We start from the raw sequence: 21,335 nt of genomic DNA, 5'->3' as shown, positions 1-21,335 counted from the left end.
AAGAGTGAAGCACATTTCCCCACAGGGGAAAAAACAGAAAAATAGCTTAAGAAAACTCTAATCTGCTTTGGTACATTTGCATTATTAGACATCAATTGAAAATAATGATCAACTGCGAAAAAAACTCCAAGCTCAATTATCCAGCCTAAAAAGAGGAGGTTTTCTTAAGTAACTAAAACAATACATAATAAAGTTCTTGAAATAATTGTTAACTCTGATTCCTTTTTTTCCTTAACGTTTAGGTTCTAGTATACTGAGTGCTAAAAACAGGAACAGAGAGAGCCTTACCAACAGACTATCTTCAAAGTGAATAATCTATAGATAACCGAGTTGATGTGACTGAATATGTGTTTTATGAAACAAACAACCTGTACATGGACACTATATTCCAACTGTTTCTGAGTACTATCTTTTTTTTTTAAGATTTTATTTATTTGTCAGAGAGAGAGAGAGAGAGAGCGTGAGCGCGCACAAGAAGGCAGAGTGGCAGGCAGAGGCAGAAAGAGAAGCAGGTTCCCACCTAGACAAGGAGCCGGATGTGGGACTCGATCCCAGGACCCTGTGATCATGACCTGAGCGGAAGACAGTGGCTTAACCCAGCCACGTAGGTGGCCCTGTTTCTGGGTACTTTCTGAAAGTATAAAGATGATCACCAAAACTTCTCTAACAATAACAAAACATGATAGTCCTAGTAAAGAAGACTAGTAGAGTAGCTTACCTCCTGATGTAGATCTGCCTGCTCAATTGCTTTTAGAACATTTTTCTTGGATGTTTTCTGGCCTTCCCCCCCTAAAAGAAACTCATCCAAAATAAAATAAGCCTTCTCAAAATTAAAGATGATATCAAGGTCACACACCTAAAAAGTAAAAATAATAATAATAATAATGTTAAACTGAAAGAGGCAAATTTTGCTTATCCCCCATCAGTTGGTAAAATAAAACCTAACACAAGTCAATCAATCTTAACTCCCTGGTAAAAGAGCAATTATACCAGTGTAAGCATCACTGACTTTTCAAATTTGAAGTACCTGAAAACACAATGTATAAGAGTTAAATAAAATTTGATTTTGCATGTTGCCAGCAAAAATTTTCTACCTTTAAAACCAATTTTCCAGTTCTTACTTTAAAGATAAAGGTAACTGCTATCCAAGTCTAAATTTCATACTAAACATTTCAAAACATTAAAATATCTGTAGTTGAACTCCTTTCAATTTGGGGATCTTAAATCTTATTCTTAGTACTGTAATTAAGTATGGTAATTAAGTACTGTAATTAAGTCTCCAGGGGAATGAATTTTACAATTAACTGACTATTCACACTTACAGGAAGTTGTCATTCTTAACTTCTCAGTAACAGTAACATTTAAATAGGATCCATAAAACAAATAATAAACTCATCATTAGGTTAAAAATTACTATGGCATTCAATTTCTTACAATACTACTCACACTGCCAAAATATTTGTCAAGTAATTCTACATAACGATGAATTATTTCCAGAGTAATCAGTTTATTTTCCTGATCTTCAATAGCACAGCAAAAATACAAGCTAGCATATCTGTAACAAAATATAAATGTGGGATAAAATTTTACCCTGTACTTGTGTTTTCTAAATTCATTTTGATACACTATTGTGAAAATCCCCAGACTTAACACATTTTTTTCTTCTCATAGCACAGATTATTTTTCTTCTAGACTAAAACAAATAATAAATGTTTCTGAGAGAAATTCTGAAAAGTACACAAAAGGAGAAAGAAAAAACCATCATCCAATCACATAAAGCAGAAAGGGTACCATATTTTGCTATTCTTTCAGGTTCCTTTCTATGAGTATTTTATTTTATTTTAAGATTTTATCTATTTATTTGACAAAAAAAGTTCAAAGAGAGCTATACTGAAACAGATTATATTCAAATTGCCAAAAGACAAAAGACAATCCTGAAAACACTGAGAGGGAAGAAACTCATCAAGTACATAGATCCTTGATAATATTAAGTGCTGATTGCTATTCAGAAACTCGGGAAGCCAGCAGTGGTGTTACATATGTAAAGTGCCAAAAGCCTCAAATACAACAACAGAATCAACCAAGAAACTAGAGGATCCCAGCTACTAAAATCTGAAATAGAAGTGGGAATACTACTTTTAAGTTTCAGAAATAAAAAAGGAGTATATCAGAACACTAAAAACAACTGAGTACCAACAAATGAGACAATCTAGATAAAAATGGGAAATCCAAAGGAATACACAAAGTTCCAAATGACTAAAAAAAGAGAAAATCTGAATAAATTTCTATCAAGTAAAGAGACTGAACTGGTAGGCAAAACCTCCCAAAAATGAAACACTCATGAGCAGACTGCTTCAATGATAAATACTATTACATTTATAGAATAATTAATACCAACCTCTAAATTTCTCACCAAATAAACAGTAGGAGGAATTTAACTTATTTTGCGATGTCACCGTTATCATAAAAGCTAAGCCAGATAAAAGATTTCACAAGACAACTACAGATCAACAATACCCTTTATAAACACAAATACAAAATTCCTCAACAGAATAACAAACTGAATTCATCAACATGTTAAAAGGACTGTACATTATGATCAGGTATGGTTTCAAAAAAATTCAAGGGTGCTCAACATACAGAAGAAAAAAATAATACATTACAGTAAAAGAATAAAAGATATAAACCACATAAGTTAAAGTGATGCACAAAGCAACCAAAATCCAGCACCGTTTTATGATAACAGGCAAAGGACCTGAATAGATTTTTCTCCATAGAAGATAAACAAATGACCAAAAAGTACAAGAAAATGATCGATATCATTACTCATTAAAAAAATGCAAACCGAAACCACAACATCACTTCACACTCACTAGAATGGCAAAATGACAAGGAAAAAAAGCAAATTAAGAACTGGTAAGCTTAAAAAAAAAAAAATAGAACTGGTAAGCTTACAGAGAAATTTGAACTCCTTTTGTATTTACATATTTTTTGAGAGGGGGGCAAAGGGAAAGGAAGTGAGAGTAAGAGAGAGAGAGAGAGAGAGAGAGAGAGAATCCTTGGGGAGACTCCCTGCTGAACACATAGCCTGACATGGGTCTCCAACTGCCAACCCTAAGCTGAAATCAAGAACCTGACACTGAACCAACTAAGCCATCCAGGTACCCCAGAACTCTAACACATTTCTACTGGGACTGTAAACTACTAGAGCTATAGCAGAAATAATGTGGCAGAACTTCATAAAGATAACACAAAATTCCCTTACAGCTCACCAATTCCACTCCTAGTTCTATAGCCAGAAGAACTGAAAACAGGTTGTCAAGAAAATACCTGCACAAGAATGTTCATAGTAGCACTGTGAACCATTTTTCAATGGCCAAAAATTAGAAACAATTTAAATGTGAACCAACAAATGAATGAATAAACAATGTGGTAAATCCATGGTATGGAATATTATGCAATCACAAAAGGGAGTGAAGTATTGATATGTGTTCTGGCATAGTCAAATCCTGAAAACATTATTTTAAATGAAAAATGTAACATGCAAAGAGCCCATATCACATGGCTCCTTTTACCTGAAGTGTCCAGAAGAAGATAAATCTACATAGACAAAAGATTAGTGTCACAAGGGAAATGACAGATATAAACATGTAGTTGCTACATAAATGCATGAATTTTCTTTGTTGATGATTAAATCAGAGGTGATACAGGTAATAACTGCACAATTCTATATATAGCAAAAATAATGTATAATGTAAGGGCTAATGGTTTATGTGAATTTTCTCTCAACCTAGGAAAACACAACGGGATACCATTTTATATCTAATAGAATAAATAAAAATATAATAACAAATGACAGGGAACAACATTTGTTGGTATAGTGGATAGAAACTGGAATCCTCATAACCTGTAACTAGAGATGTAAAATTGTACATATGCTTTGGAAAACACTTTGGCAATTCCTCAAGAGGTTACTTTATGATCCAAAATTCTACGCCCAGGTATAAACCTAAGAGAAATTAAAAAATAGGTCTAAAAAGTTTGTACACAAACGCTCATGTACCTATAATAACCACAAAGTAAAAACAACTAAAATGTCCATCATTAGTTGAATAATTAATGAATTATTAATTATTAATGAATAAAATGTTCCCTATTCAGGTAACAGAATACATGTGACACTGAAAAGAAATGAAATGCTAATATATGCTACAGTATGTCTTTGAAGTGTAATGCTATGTTAAAGAGCTTAGTGACATGTTTAGGATCACATGTTTTGGGACTCTATTTACATGAAATATGTACATGTTTTAGGACTCCATTTATATATGAAATTTACATGAAATATAGGCAAATCTATAATGCTGTAAGTTATTAGTTACATAAGTCGTCCAGGAGGTTGGATTTTGGGTAGAGTGGCAGTCAGCTGCTACAAGCTACATGGTTTTTTTGGGAGGGGGAGTGGAAATGCTCTAAATTGATCATTCTGGATGCACAGGTCTGTGAATACAGTAAATATATTAAAAGCCACTGTATTATACACTTTGAATGACTGAATTGTCTGATATGCCAGTTATATCTCAAAAAAAATCGTTAAAGAAAAAAAACCAGAGCAGTAAGAAATTATCTGGTCATTTTTAACACAGTGAATTTAAGCTTAATTATTAGCTTTCAAAAAATTAAATTTTAAAGCTAAAAATATTATTAGCTTTCTGTTCATATATTCAAAACACTTGACTTCTCAGCTAAATACGTACCCATGTGCCCATGAATATAGCTAAATGTAATACCCACTGATCTATTAATAAAAATTATTTTGTTTTTAAAAGAAATCTGTTCAGTAATATTCTTTAACACATTCTCAAAATGGCAATTTGGAAGTATGTTTACTTTCTAGTAAATGTAAATCCAGAGCCTCTCCCCGCCCCCACAAAAACGCACTCAATTCTATCTTCTATCTTTGAGCAATCTTTAAGAACAGTTTCTTTAGAGATAAAGAAACAAAGGGAAAATGGTAGAGGTAGAAACAGGGAATGAAACTGAAGTTTCTAGATTTTCATCTGTTTTTTTTTTTTTTTTTCATCTCTCTTGCCCTTACTTCTTATCTTTCTTTCCCAAACAGGGAAAACCTGCATAAGAGATATTCAGGATAAAGAATATGGATTAGACAGAACACAAAGTGTAAGTTAATGAAGATATGAACACCACCTGTTGATATGAATAGTAAAAGCTCAGAATTTTTCTGATGCTCAAAGGGAATTCTCACTTAAGAATCTTTCCTCTTCCAGCTGGGCTAGAGAAAACAAATCACCTGCTTATACTAACAAAAAATATTTCATTAAATAGTAGCATAAGTGAGTCTTCAACAAAAAATGGGGTGAGGGGATTTTAACAGGTATACTGATTATAAATGACACAAAATTTTTCATGTGAATTTTCCCTTAATTCAAGTATCAATCACAAAAGATTACATACTACAGCTATTAAAAGGAAGGGACAGGCTCATTAATATGTGTAGGAACACTACTGCTTCTCCTTTCATCCATTTAACCACCCTTTTCCTTCAAATACAGGAATTTTGACTCCTGTGATTTATTCTCTTAATGGCACTTTCAAATCTTCCTCTCTAATAGGGACTCCTCCCTCTATGTATAAACAATCTTAAGGTTCTCAATCCTTTTGAAGCCATATCTCCCAGTCCTACGAGTATGGGTGGATACCACCTCTTCTTTTCTTTCATGGCAAAGCTCCCCCAAATAGTCTACACTTGCCTTTTAAATTTCTTCATTTCTTCACATTGCCTTTCACTACATGGGGAGTTCTGCCTCTACTACTCTACTGAAGATGTTTTGGCAAAAGGCATTTATGAAATGCCCACTGTAAAATCTAGAGCATTGTTTCTTCATTCTAATTGAACTTTATCTGCCATTTTGAGCCACATTTGAACCAGTAATCTTTTTAATAAATTATTTTTAATAAATCTTATTTTTAAATAAATTATCTTATTGACTGAAAACTCGATAGTATACTAGAGGAACAGCTGTACCCAAAAAGACATCTGGGTTCTAGAAGATTATCTTTAATATCTAACATTTTGCAATTCCCTGTCTGATGAGAGTATCTTTGTTTACCTGGAAGCCTTGGGGATCTCACATAGTCTATGCTGAGAGTCACTTATGTGGGAATTCTGGGCTACCACTTACCACCTGAAGTTGGTCATTCAGTTACATTTATGTAACCAAGAAAACTCCAATAAAAACTAGTCACCAAGACTCCCCTGGTGGGAATGTTTCATTTATATTTCTTGACATTTACAGCATTGAGAATGTCCTAACACCAGTGAGTGAAAACAGAAAGTTCCAGGTTGGAACTCTTTCCACCTATATACTATGCTCCTTTTTTTTTGACTTACTGTAATCTGGATCCTTTCCTTATAGTAACCACGAATGTACTACTTTACAGTAAATTTTGTGAATTATGACAAAATTAACTTATAGTGAGCTATGAACCTACAGCAGTCTTAGGAAACCCTGATTTTATATATAGTGTCAGATCTGAAGATAATCTCGGGGGGTCTGGGACTTTACACTGATTTTACTCATTGTCTGGTTCTTACTCCACTCTAGAGGTTTTTTTCTTCTACCCTCCTGCCAAATGTTTAAATGCTGCTAATTAACAATTTATATAAAAAAATTCAACAGACTTTTTAGTACACTCACTCCATCAAAAACTAAACACTGGCAAATCCAAATCACACAGGCCTCACAAACCATCTTAAAAATAAGCCAAGTTCTCGAGTTTATCATTTTTCTGCTCAGCTGAACCAGAAATCACCCCATTCCCCTCCTTCATTTATTGCCTTCCTACTTCTACAAATAACCAAGTCTTACAAGAATTAGCCTTAGTAGAGCTTTCTTTTCCACTCGTTGAGGGCCACTATCTTGTTCAGGACCTCATTATAATACCCTCTGTCAGATCATCCTTTAGCACTCAGAAGTACACAACTTCAATTCTTTTATTATTATAATGATCTTTCAAGAAATGTAACTCTGACCTCCTATGTGTGAGGTCTTTTTATCTCTATGACTAAGATTTGAGTTTTAGTGGCACACAGCTCAGTCTTCAGACAAGACTCCTAATTCCTTCCTTGAATTTGAGGCTTGGTCAACAGCAAGAGTTTTCCAACTGAGAAACTCTGTGCAGAAGATAAAAGCCAATGGACAGGGCGCCTGTGTGGCTCAGTGGGTTAAGCCGCTGCCTTCGGCTCAGGTCATGATCTCAGGGTCCTGGGATCGAGTCCCACATCGGACTCTCTGCTCAGCAGGGAGCCTGTTTCCTCCTCTCTCTCTCTCTCTGCCTACTTGTGATCTCTCTCTGTCAAATAAATAAATAAAATCTTAAAAAAAAAAAAAAAGCCAATGGACATAGGCACAGATTCCCTATTCCTGATTTTACAATTGTAGTCCCCCTTCTACTTGTTTTACTTACTAAAGCTCTATCCTAACTAGGTATTTCCTAGCTCTAAATTTTTATGATTTTTCTATCATATTTTTTTAGTAAACACTAAACACCAAATATTTTTAAAAAAAGATCAAATTCATTCTGTTAGAATATTTAAACAACACTATATATTCTATAATCTCCATTTCTTTTCCTGCCCTCATTCCAATAAAGATTATCACAATCCCTATCCAGAGTGGAATAAATGAAAGATTAGAAAATCAAACTTCTTTTTAATCCTCACTGCGTCCATACTGTTAGTTCCCTGCACACTTCCCATGTAAGAAACAACTTTGTACATACAGAAACTGTCTTGTCTTTATTTGGAATTCATTAAGGTAGTTAACTATCTTTAAATTAAAGAGTTTAAAGGGAAGAGGAATGGGGAAGAAATAAAGTAAATGTGGCCCAGATATTCTATAAAAGAAATTTTATTTTTTAACTTTCTAAGAGTCTTTAAAATGTAATTTTAAATTTTTTAAAGCTTCAGATATTAATAAAATAATGAATATTCTATTTTCCAATAATAATTAAGATAGCATTTTGGGGGGTAACTTAATTGTTAAAAGAAATCAATGAGACAGACTGTAAGATCAAATTTTAAAGAAGTTATCCTGGCCAAAACTGGTAATTTATTCAAAATTCTAATATTGCTTCATTTTAATTCAAATTAATAAACCTAACTAAACACTGGCAAATTAATAAACCTAACTAAACACTTTGTGTACTTACCTGTACACAAAGGTAAGTTATGAAATAAATGTTTAAACAACTGTATGACTGAACAGGTCTATCTATTCAAGATGCATTTATAATTGAACGGGACTTGAAAACTCAGATAAAAGCCTTATCAACATTAGTCATTACATTACAGAGTTATAAGGAGAGGTGGAGTGGAGTGGGAGAATGTAGTATTACATTCTCTTATCTATTCTTATCCAAATTAGAGAACTGATGACTTAAAATATTGACCCTACATAACTTATAAGAAAATGAGTTCAGTGAATTTTCCTAGAAGATAAACATCTTGGAAAATAAAATTATTTGTAAATTTAGTTAAAACTATTCCCCTGATTCTAACATTTAATCTGGGTAATAAAAAATGTTATTTTAAAAATAGAAGTTTCTACCTAAGTAGGTTTATCAGAATTTTACTCTTTATAAATGTTCTCTCTCAAAGGACTGCGATTTCCACATCATAAATGACTTAAGATTTGATTCTGCTACTTTCAAATTTCTGACAAATAAAAATTATACCTTTTACAAACAATCTTCAGATATCGCCACTCGAGAAAGCTGCACATTTTAGGTTTACGTGCTAAAATAGTCTGAACAATTTCCCTTGTGATTTTTTTCTTCTCTCTCTCTGACATACCATTTCTGCAGTCGAAGCTTTCCCTGATGACTAAAAAGCAACATAAACTGCATCTGTTAAGATAAATAAAACCTAAGTTACATTTGGTGCTTTTATTCAATACAGTTAAGAGTACAAAATAAAAGGCCTTTGTAGAAAATCAAAATAGATATTTCTTGTAGAAAAATTTTGCCAACCTACTTCGGTGTGTAAAAAAATGAATGGAAAAAAGAAGAAAAGCACTGCCTGTTACAGTCAACTATGCAACTGAAAAACCATTTTCTGCTTTCTGTACATTCCATAGTCCATTTTCAATAAAAAGAGTACTCTATCCATCAATTGGCTTAGACAAATAAAAAAGAAAAAGAGACCCAGAATTTCTGGTACTTGAGTGTTTCCATTTCCAGATAGAACCATTTATAGTTTCACTTATAACATTTTTTCAGTTAATGGCATCTAGCATATTTTTAGTAAACATTAAAAATCTAAAAATAGTGAAAAAAAAAAAACCCTTCAAGTCCTATTAATACAGGTTTTTCTTGAAAAGGTAATTTTTATGTATGTTCTGTCATGTCACTTTTAAGAAAATCCAACACAAATATGAATACAATACAGAACTGATGCAATTTAAGAGTAAACAAGCATTTAAAAGCGAAAAGAGGTAGATCCACAAATATTACACAGTCGTCCTTTAAAATAATAAATAGGAGCTTGTACATTTGGAGTGGATGTTGACAGGTAGCAAATCTATAAGTCGTTTCGTTTATATTTTTATTTAGAATCTAGAAAGCATGTTATGTTCATCTTTAGTTTTTGAAGAAAAGGCCTTGTAATTCAACTGGCTGTAAAAATGCAAACAAAAGTGCCATTTCTACAAGGTTTAAAGGTAGAATTCACATTGGTGGTTTTTTCCACTTTGTGAAATTTTTATTAATTATAAGAAAAATTTATTTAATTTTGTTACTGAAAGTAAAATTCAAAGGTTGATATCAGTAGTATTTTCCATTTCTTCTTAGATTTGAGTAAGGGTTAATTTACAGAAAAAGACTAGAAAAAGAATAGTAAATCTGCAAAGCTTCTAAGAAATTCGCAGATGTGCACATAATCCTTTTCGCGAGCGCCTCTCAAATGTGACCCGCGAAATTTCATGATTCCAGAACCAAAGATCACGGGTTAGGACACACAACGTCCGTCACTGGCTTTCGCATTCCCAGGCTAACGCGGATTGAAAAAGTGCTCAAGACTAGTTCACCGCTCTCTACGCCCTAGTTGTCCCCCAGTACTTACTGCGGCCGTGGGCCTCGGGCTCTCTGGAGCTCGTTCTGCCTCACTGGCGGCAGTTGAGGCGATGCCCCTGTCGCCAGGCTGAGAAAGAGAAGCCGTATTGCAGTAGGGAGGGGAGCTAGTTAAGGGAGCCAAGTTTCCGGCAGCGAGGGCAAGGTGCGCCAACAGGGCTCTCGCAAGAACCAGAGAAGAAAAGCGGCGAGGTTATGCCAACCGTAAGGGCCACCGGCCTACGCGAGGCAAGCACGTTGGTGGTCAAGCAACCTCTCGGAAGCATGCACACTGACCTCAGAATCCGAAGAAGCCGAAATGGCAAAAGACACGTATTGCGGAAACAGCTTCCGAGGTAGGGCGTTGGGGGTGCTGCGCGGCTGCGCATTTCTTTCTAAGACGCTCCCGGAAAGAATTTGTCCTAGGTAATGTAGGTTTGTGTAACTTTGCAAATTAAGTTCCAGTTTCAAGGCCGCGTAATTCTCCGTGAACAAAAAGACTAGTAATTTTTCTCCGTTGGGGGATGATAGGGGTAACAGAGCTGTTATCCTGAGTGAAACAACTCGGATCTTTTCATGAAGTTACTACCGGCATTAGAAGTACCTTTTGTAAGTTTTTCTGCTACAGAACCGCCTGAAACTCAAAATGGGAAACACCCTCCAACCAGAGTATTCTGCTCTACATTTTGTCTCATACTTCTCCATGGGAATCTTCTATAGATTACTTCGCCCGTCTTCCTGGTGACAAACTGGTGATGACCCAAACAGCTGCTAATCTCCGCGATGAATCCCATTCCTTTCTGCACTGAACACTCCCATGCTACCTTCCAACCCAACTTGGATGTGAATCCAGATACTATGACTCTGTCCAAACATTGCATCTCTCTTTTTCACCCATTTGCCCATTGCTGTCTGTGGCTGGGTGAGGCCGCCGCTAGAGACCGCAGGGCCGCTGGTGGCTCTCACTACTCTTATAGCTCTAACAAGAGCTCTGCCAGCTCTAACAACTCTTAAAAGAGCTCTGACAGATCTGGCAGCTCTTATAAGACCTCTTACGATTCTCCTACTCCTCCTAGGACTCTCCTACTCCCTCCCAAAGCTCAGCCTTGCAGACTAACCTTTATAGGGATGGTTGAGCCCCGCCCCCACACAGGTGGCCAATGGGATTTAAACTCACCTCAATAAATATAGCTGCTTCCCTATGATTGGATATCTTCCCCTGGCTTGACCCGCCCTTATAGCTAGGCTTTGCAAGTAAGTTCCTCTAACTTCACTGCATAGGGTCAATCTAAGTTCACTGCAACAAAATGGCTCCTTCTGGTCAATCAGGCCCTTACACTATAGTACTCAGGGGCGCCTGGGTGGCTCAGTAGGTTAAGGTCTCTACCTTCCGCTCAGGTCATGATCCCAGGGTCCTCAGATCCAACCCTGCATTGGGCTCTCTGCTCAGCAGGAAGCCTGCTTCCCTCTCTCTGCCAGCCTCTCTACCTACTTGTGATCTCTGTCTGCCAAATAAATAAATAAAATCTAAAAAAAAAAAAAAAAAAAAAAAAAAGGAAGAACTATACTGCTCAGCATAGTGTCTTCTACCTAATGGGTGTTCTTTTTTCCTCATCCTCTCCTTTTTAAATGGAAAAAATATATGATCCCTCAAGTCTAACTTGTCTTATACACTTGACTAAAGAGGAGCCTTATACACGTGAGTTTTCCCATCTGCAATACTAATTACCGATCAATGCTTCTTAAAAAAGGAAACAAAAAGTGGACCTTGGTCCATAAACTTTTTGTTGAATATTCCAAGCAAAAATCATCAGAATCTTTTTCAAAACTAGAAGGTCTTTTTTCAATTGAGCATTTAATTATCATTACTGTTAGGGTCCGTGATCAAAGGAACGAGACTGATACAAAGCAAAGGTCAAACAAAACTTTATTTCGCGCCAAGCATCAAGAATCAAACTGACCGGTCAGGGCTGTCTCTTACGAAAAGGCGAGGACGATGACCCCGACAAGGTCACTCCCAAGAAGGCTGCTCTGGACGAGGCTGCTCCGCAGATGAGGCCGCTCCATGAACCGAGCTCCTCCCAAGAAGAGGCCACTCCCAAGATGAGGCCGCTGCTCCATGAGGTTGCTCCCCAGACAAGGCCACTCCCAAAAAGACGCCATTCTGGACAAGACCGCTTCCCGGATGAGGCCGCTCCCGACGACGAAGAGGCAACGAGAACAGCGACGATGACAAGGAGGACAACCCGGATGACACAGACTCTGCTCCCCACGATGCCACTCTGACAAGGTTGCCACCCAGAGGAAGCCACCGCTGCAGACAAGGCTGCTCGTGGCTCGGGATGGCAAGGCGTTTTGCGGCAAGGCTGCTGGCAGCTAGGGGCTGTTGGCATCTCTGGGCCACTGGTCTCAGGACCGCTGGCATCCAGGGGCTGCAGGCATCAGGACCGCTGACCGCTGGGCCGCTGGTCTGCTGGTGTCTCCGCACCACTGACATCTAGGGGCTGCAGGCGTGGAGACCGCTGAGCACTGGACTGCTGGACCACTGGTATCTCCGGACTTGACCGCTGGGCGGCTGGACCGCTGGTGTCTCAGGGCCGCAAATCGAGGGACCGCTGACAGCTGGACCGCTGGTGTCTGGGCAGCTCGGGGCTGCTGGAAGCTGCAGGCGGCGGCTCGGTGCCCCTGGTGGCTGGAGACTGCAGGCGGTGGCTCTCGGGGCCGCTGGAGGCTGGACCGCCAGAGGCGGGGCCACAGGCAGCCGGAGGCTGCAGGAAGCGGCTCGGACCCCCGGTGGCTGGAAGCTGCAGGCGGCTGGAAGCTGCAGGCGCCGGCTCTTGGGGCCGTGGGAGGCAGGACCACCGGAGGCAGGACCACCAGAGGTGGGACCACTCCCGCCAGTTATAGCTCTTACAAGAGCTGTTATAGCTCCCCCACTCCCCCGACTCTTCCCTCCCACCGACTCTTCTACTCCCAATGCAGCTCTCCTTCCCCTTTGCTAGCCTCGGAGCAACCTTTATGCAGTTGGTTGAGTCCCACCCCTATACAGGTGGCCAATCGGATCTCAATCCACCCTAGTGGATATACACATGCTGCACCGATTGGACATCTCCACCTGGCCTGCCCCACCCCTACATCGGGGTCCACAAGCAAGTTCCTCTGGGAGGGGCAGGCCCTTACAATTACAGTATAATTAATATACACTGTTGTATTAGTTTCAGGTATACTATATAGCAATTGAACAATTCTATGCATTGGTAAACGCTCATTTATCACAAATGTACTTATATTAAGGGAGTGAATTACAAGTAATTTTTTTTAAGGTATTTATTTTATTTTCAGTATAACAACATCTAGTGTTCTATTAGTTTCAGGTTTCAATATACTGATTTAGCCATTCTGTGCATATTTTACTTTTCATTGTAAGTTCTTTAATCTCATCATCTATTTCACCTATCCTCCCACTGACCTTCCTTGTGAAACCATCGATTTGTTTCTCTATAATTAAGAGTGTGGTTCCTGGTCTCCTTCTCTATCTCTTTTCCGCTATTTTGTTCCTTAAATTTCCAATATGCAATTAAAAAATACAATATGAAGTCATATTGTATTTGTCTTACTCTTATTCACTTTGCATCCTGCTATTTCCATCCTTCTTGTTGCAAATGGCAAGATTTCATTTTTGTGGCTGAATAATATTTCATTGCATATATATATCACATCTTTTTTTTTTTTTTAAATACATCACATCTTTATCCATTTATCTGTTCCTGGATATTTGGGTTTTCCATAACTTAGCTATTATAAATAATGCTGTTATAAACATTTAAGTGCCTATATTGCTTTCAATTAGTTTTTATATTCCTAGCTAACCACCTAGTAATGGCATTGGTGGATCATAACGTAATTCTACTGCTAACTTTTTGAGGACACAAAAAGTGCTAACTTTTTGTTTTCCAGTGTGGCTGCACCAGTTTGCATTTCCACCTATAGTGAAAGAGGGTTTCTTTGTTCCTATCTCCTTGCCAATATATGTTGCTTCTTATGTTTCTGAGTTTAGTCATTCTGACAAATATGAGGTGATACTGCACACTTTTGATTTTCATTTCCCTGTTACAAGTATGATAAACATCTTTTCATGGGTCTGTTGCCATCTGGACATGTTTTTGGAGAAATGTCTGTTCATGTCTCCTGCCCATTTTTTAATTGCATTATTTGGGTTTTGCATGATAAGTTATATCATTTCTTCATGTATTTTGGATACTAATCCTTAATCCGATAATCAGATACATCATTTGCAAATATCTGTCCCATTCTGTAGGTTCCTTTTTACTTTCGTTGAATGTTTCCTTTACTGCATGGAAGCTTTTTATCTTCATGTAATCCTGATAGTTTATTTTTGCTTTCATTTTTCTTCTCACAGGAGACATATAGAAAGAAATTGCTGTGACCGATATCAAAGAGCTTACTATCTGTGTTCTCTAATATCTTCATTTATGACTCTCTTCTCACATTTAGGTCTTCCACCCATTTTGAATTTATTTTTGTGTATGGTGTAAGAAAGTGGTCCAGTTTCGTTCTTCTGCATGTGGCTGTCCATTTTCCCAACACCATTCTGTCTTTTTTTCTACTGGATATTCTTTCCTGCTTTGTTGAAGATTAATTGCTGTGTAATTGTGGGTTTAATTCTGGGTTTTTTCTATTGCCCCATTGATCTATTTGAATATTTTGTGCCAGTACTGTACTGTTTTGATTACTACAGCTTTGTAATATAACTTGAAGTCTGGAACTGTGATGCCCCCAGCTATCTTTTCCTTTTTCAACATTCCTTTGGCTATTCAGGGTCATTTGTAAATGTAAATATTAGGGTTGTTTGTTTGAGCTCTGTGAAAAATGTTGGTGGTATTTTCCTAGGAATTGCATTTAAATGTGTAGATGGCGTTGTATAGTATAGGTATTTTTAAAATATCTATTCTTCCAATCCCTGGTTATGGACTTTCCACTTCTTTGTATTCTCTTCAGTTTCTTTCTTCAGTGTTTTATATTTCAGAGTACAGGTCTTTCACTCTTTGGTTAGATTTATTCCTAGGAACCTTATGGGTTTTGGTGCAATTGTAAATGGAATTGTTTTAATTTTTCTTTCTGCTACTTCATTTTTAGTGTACAAAAATTCAGCAGATTTGTACACATTGATTTATTTATCCTGTGACTTTACTGAATTCATTTATTAGTTCTAGCAATTTTTTGGTAGTCTTTTGGGTTTTCTAAAGATATTATTTCATCTGCAGAGAGAGAGTTTAACTAATTCTTTGCCTATTTTGATGCCTTTTATTTCTTTTTGCTGTCTGGTTGCTATTGCTGGGACTTCTAGTACTATGTTGAATAGCAGTGGTGAGATAGGGGGCATATTTGCTGTTTTCCTGACCTTAGGGGAAAGCTCTCTTTTTTTCCCCATTGCGGGTGATGTTAGCAATGGGTTTTTCATAGATGGCTTTTATTATGTGGCGATATGTCCATCTATGCATACTTTATTGAGGATTTTTTTTTAAAATCACAGATGGATATTGTACTTTGTCAACTGTTTTGTCTGCATCTATTGAAATGATCATATGGCTCTATCCTTTCTCTTATTGATGTAATGTATCACATTGATTAACTTGCACATAAATATCCACACTTGCAACCAAGGAATAAGTCCCACTTCATCATGGAATGATTTTTTTTAATGTGTTATGGGATTTTTAGTTTGCTAGTACTTTATTCAGGATTTTTAAATATCCATTTTCATCAGAGACACTGGCCTGCAGTCCTCTCTGTTTGTGGTGTCTTTATCTAGTTTTGGCATCAAGGTAATGCCTCATAGAATGAGTCTGGAAGTTTTTCTTCCTTTTCTATTTTTCAAATAGTTTGAGAAGAATAGATATTAACTTTTCTCTAAATGTTCGATGTACTTTACCTGGGAAGCCATCTAGGGCAGGACTTTGCTGGGAGATTTTTGATGACCAATGAAATTTTTCTGCTGGTTATCAGTGTGTTCAAAATATTTTTTTTCTTAATGTTTCAGTTTTGGTAGATTATATGTTTCCAGGAATTTATCCATTTCTTCTAGGTTGTCCAATTTATTGGCATATAGTTTTCATAATTACGTATAATTATAACATTGGCAGTAAATATATTTCTATGATCTGATTATAATTTCTGCCTCCTTTGTGATTTTTTTTTTAGTCCTTTCTCTTTTATTCTTGGTAAGTCTGGCCAGAGATTTATTAATTTTATTGTGTATGTGTTGTTGTTGTTTTTTTTTTTCCAAAGAACCAGTCCCTGGTTTCATTGACCCATGCTTTTTTCAGTTTCTGTATCATTTATTTTGCTCTAACATTTTTTCTTTTCCTTCTGATGGTTTTGGGTTTTATTTGCTATTCTTTTTCTAGCTCCCTTAGGTTCAAGGTCAGGTGATTTACTTCAGACTTGCTTCTTGAGATAGGCTTGTATTGCTATATACTTATCCCTTAGGACTGCTTTTGATACATCCCAATGATTTTGGTCCATTGTATTTTCTTTTTCATTTATTTCCTTATACTTTTTAATTTCTTCTTTGACTTCTTGGTTTTCCCACTCATTGTTTAGTATTATATTATTTAACCTCCACATATTTGTGATCTTTTCAGGTCTTTTTATTATGGTTGACTTCAAGTTTCATAGCACTGTGCTCAGAAGAGGTTCATGGTTTGATTTCAGTCTTTATGAATTTGTTGAAGCCTGATTTGTGACTTATATGTGATCTATTCTGGAGAATGTCCCATGTGCACTCAAGAAGAGTATGTATTCTGTTGCTTTAGGTTGGAATGTTTTGAATATATCTGTGATGTCCATCTGGTCCAGTGTGTCATTCAAGGCCTTTGTTCTTTATTTTTTGTTTGGAAAATCTATCTATTGATAGAATTGGGGTGTTGAGATCCTCTACTATAATTGCATTGTTATTGATTAGTTCCTTTATGTTAATTATTAAATGTTTTATGTATTCAGGTGCTCCCATTTTAGGCGCATAAATATTTATAATTGTTATAGCCTTCTTATTCTGTTATCCCCTTTATGGTTATATAATGTCCTTCTCTGTCTCATTACAGTCTTTGTATTATTTATTTATTTGACAGACAGAGGTCAGAAGTAGGAAGAGCAGCAGAGAGAGAGAGAGAGAGGTGGAAGCAGGCTCCCTGCTGAGCAGAGAGCCCAATGTGGGGCTCAATCCCAGGACCCTGAGACCATGACCTGAGCTGAAGGCAAAGGCTTAACCCACTGAGCCATGCAGGTGCCCCAACAGATTTTGTTTTAAAGTCTGTTCTGTCCAAAGCAAATATAACTACTCTAGTTTTCTTTTGACATCTATTTTCATGATAAATGTTTCTCCATCCCCTCACTTTCAATCTGCAGGTGTCCTTAGGTTTGAAGTGAGTCTCTTGTAGACAGCATAGAGATGAGTCTTGATATTAATTCACACTATCAACATATCTTTTGATTGTTTAGTCCATGTACATTCAAAGTAATTATTGATATATATGTATTTAATATCATTTTGTTGCTTGTTTTACGTTTTTCTCAAAGCTTTTCTCGGATCCTTTCTTGTTCTCTTTCATGGTTTACTGGCTTTCTTTAGTGATATATTGAGAACTTTTTCCTTTCTCTGTGTATTAGTAGTTTTTTGTTTGGTTGTTACCATTAAGTTGGTATACAAAGTATTCTGTAGTAGCAGTCTATATTAAGTTATGGTCACTTGGATTTTGACTCATTCTTTAATCCCATTGCCTCTGTTTAGGCATCTGTTGTTATATTCTACATTCTTTTATTTTCTGTTTCATTTGACTAATTTTTTTTTTTTACAGAAATAGCTGTTTTTGCTGCTTTTATGTTTCCTACTTTTCATAGTCTCACTCAGGGTCTCTCTTTTATACTCACAGAGTGCCCATTAATATTTCTGGCAGGGCTGGTTTAGTAGTCATGAAGTCCTTCAGTTTCTGTTTGTCTTAGAAACTATCTCTCTTTTTACTCTGAATGAATGAAAGCATTGTTGGATTACATATTTTTGGCTGTAGAATTTTCCTGTTCATTGCTTTAAATCATGCTTCTTTCTTCTGGCTTGCTAAATAATCATCTGACAACTTTATGGGGTTTCCTTTGTATGCAATTGTCTTCTCTTGCAAGCTTTAAATTTCTTTCTTTATCACTATGTTTTGCCATTTTAATTATTATATGTCTTAATGTGAACCTCCTTGCTTTGAATTTGTTATGAGACCTCTGTGCCTCCTGGATCTGGATCTTTTTCTTTTTTTTTCACTCCTTCTAGAGGCCCTTTAATGCAAATGTTATTATACTTTATAGAGTCATGAGTTCTCTAAGTCTCTTCTCATTTTTGTGCTCTCAGACACCTCTGTGTAAACACTGAGGAATTGCTACCTGTTTATCTGCTATCTGCCTGAAACAATACAGTGCTCTCCCGTCTTCTCTCTCTCCACCTCTGTGTATGTTTGTATGTTTTGCATATATTCTCAGTGTATAAGTTATAATGATGTAAGTATAGTTTTCTCTATAAAGCTAAGTATATCATGAATGGTTTCATTCTTGTACATATTCTTGGTTTTACTGGTCTGTTCGGGTTTCAGTCTTGGTTGTCTGCTCATTTTGTGTACTTGCTTTCAAACAGTTCTCAGTTTTCAGCACCATGCTGTGGGTCAGTGCCTCTAGTTCCAGTACACCCCTATTTGTCTCTCAGATAAATTGGCTCACACTTACTTAGTTGCCTTTTCTGCAAGAACTTTCTCTGCTTTTCTCTATCAGTTACCACTTAACAGTGTCTACTTTATCTTGCAAAATTTTGTTGACATTCTAATCTTAATATCTCCTCTTGTTTCTATGCCTTAAATAGTCCTTTATTTTCACTTAATGATGTTTCAGGAGGGACAGGAAATAAAAACACGTCATCATCAACATTTAGCAACAGTTACTAAACCCTAGGAAACTAATATATATTCTGGCACTGCTGTAACAACTACCGAAAATGTGGCAATTGCTATGGAACTTGTTAATAGATACATGCTAAAAGAATTTTGAGACAATTGATCACAAAATCTAAGATTTCCTTCAAAAGATATTTAGAAATATAGATGTTAAGGGCAATTATGAGTGGGCGTAAGGAGGAAATGGATAATGCATTGTCATCCTCAAGGATATATTTACATACAAATATAGATATATAGATGGATAGGTAGATATCTCATGTGGCAAACTAAAAAACTGAAACTCAGTAACTATTCTTAGACCCATCAAACTCTAATCCATCAGAGACAAACCTAAATATTGCCACTAAAATTGAAGAGAGGTAAATACAGAGACTGACAACTTACTGGAAGACAAATCCATGGACGGTGTCTTCTTTTGGAACCAATATCAGGATAGGAGAACCTAAATATAACTAACCAGTTCCTAGACACTCATTGTAGCCACATCTAAGAGTTAAAAACTCCAGAGGCGTATAATCTCTGGGAGCCCTCCACAGTTTTTTTTTTTTTTTTAAGAGTTAAATAACTTTTTTAAAAAAAGAGTTAAAAGAATTCCCAGAGCTCAAACAGACTCTCATAGTAACTATCAGAGGAAACATACATTTTAGACAGAGTTTGGGGGAAGGCAACCATTTTCAAAGCACACTAGAGCACATGTTAAAACTTTCCCTGAGAAGAAACTTTTTCTTTCTTTCTTTTTTTTTTTTTTTTTTTTTAACCATAGCCTAAATTATTGGAGTTCTATCAGAGTCTAATTGCCATATGGGAATAGAAATACCAAACTCCAGGGGCGCCTGGGTGGCTCAGTGGGTTAAGCCGCTGCCTTAGGCTCAGGTCATGATCCCAGGGTCCTGGGATCGAGCCCCACATCGGGCTCTCTGCTCCTCGGGGAGTCTGCTTCTTCCTCTCTCCCTCTGCCTGCCTCTCTGCCTACTTGTGATCTCTGTCTCTCAAATAAATAAATAAAATTAAAAAAAAAAAAAAAAGGAAATACCAAACTCCAGCCATTCTACCTCCTACTCAGGGCAAAAAACCAAGAAGTACTATTGAAGTTCACAGCACAGAGAAGGTCCTTAATCCTAGAACTACAAAATGATGCCCATCTCCCACATCTTACCAGCACATTGCTTAGATATATTGACCTTATTTCGTTAAACCCAGCACATCACATCCAGTTATCGTGAAAAAAAAAAAAAAACACACTAAAAGACAAAAACACCCAAATTTCTTTTTTATGAAGACTACCCTTTACTCACTGTCAGATATTGCTCTAAGTACATTATATTTGTTGCTTCATTTACTCTTTTAAAAGTCACCAAGAGGAAATGAAAAAATTATTTCCTCTGCCTCAGCTTTAGAATATAATTGACATATAACACTGCATGAGTTTAAAATGCAAAATTCAATGATTTATACATGTATAGTTTGGAGGATGTTTATTGCAGTAAGGTTGGTTAACACATTTTTCACTACATGTAATCCCATTGTTGTTGTCATGCTGAGAAATTTTAAGATCTACTCTCTTATCAACTTCCAAGTATACACTAGAGTTTTCTTAACTGTAGCCATCCTGTTATATATTAGATCCCTGAACTTATTCCTCTTATAATTAAAACTTTGTGACCTTTACTATCATGTCTTTTTTTTCCTGAGACCGAAGTCCTGGCATCTATGTATCTACTCTCTGTAGTTTGGCTTTTTTAGAGTCCACATGTAAGTGAATCACAGTGTTTCTCTGTATGGCTTATTTCACATGGTATAATACCCTCAAGATGCATCCATGTTTTGCAAATAGCAGATAGACTTATTTTTATGATTGAATAAATTGTAGCTGAATATACAAATTACATACACATGCATATTACATGCATGACATTTTGTTTATCTACTCATCCACTTATCTGTTGATGGATAATTAGATTGTCTTTATGTTGTGTATAATGAATAATACTGCAATAAACATGGGGGTCAGGGCACCTGGGTGGCTCATGATCCCAGGGTCCTAGGATCGAGCCCCGTATCGGGCTCTCTGTTCGGCCAGGAGCCTGCTTCCCCACCCCCTCTCTGCCTGCCTCTCTGTTTACTTGTGATCTCTGTCAAATTAATAAATACAATCGTAAAAAACAGGAAAAACAAGCAAAAACATGAGGGTGCACA

The 21,335-nt window shown here is 36.6% G+C and overlaps 1 pseudogene; it reads right to left on the bottom strand.

Moving 5' to 3' along the window:
* Positions 1-688: 688 nt before the first annotated feature.
* LOC123394015 lies at positions 689-10,246 on the bottom strand (annotated as a pseudogene).
* Between the last annotated feature and the right edge of the window lie 11,089 nt (positions 10,247-21,335).

The sequence above is a fragment of the Mustela putorius genome, unplaced genomic scaffold (genome assembly GCF_011764305.1).
Source record: "Mustela putorius furo isolate JIRA1106 unplaced genomic scaffold, ASM1176430v1.1 tig00001149_pilon_pilon_pilon, whole genome shotgun sequence".
In the NCBI taxonomy this organism is placed as follows: Eukaryota; Metazoa; Chordata; class Mammalia; order Carnivora; family Mustelidae; genus Mustela; species Mustela putorius.
This window is presented reverse-complemented; position numbering and strand designations above follow the sequence as displayed.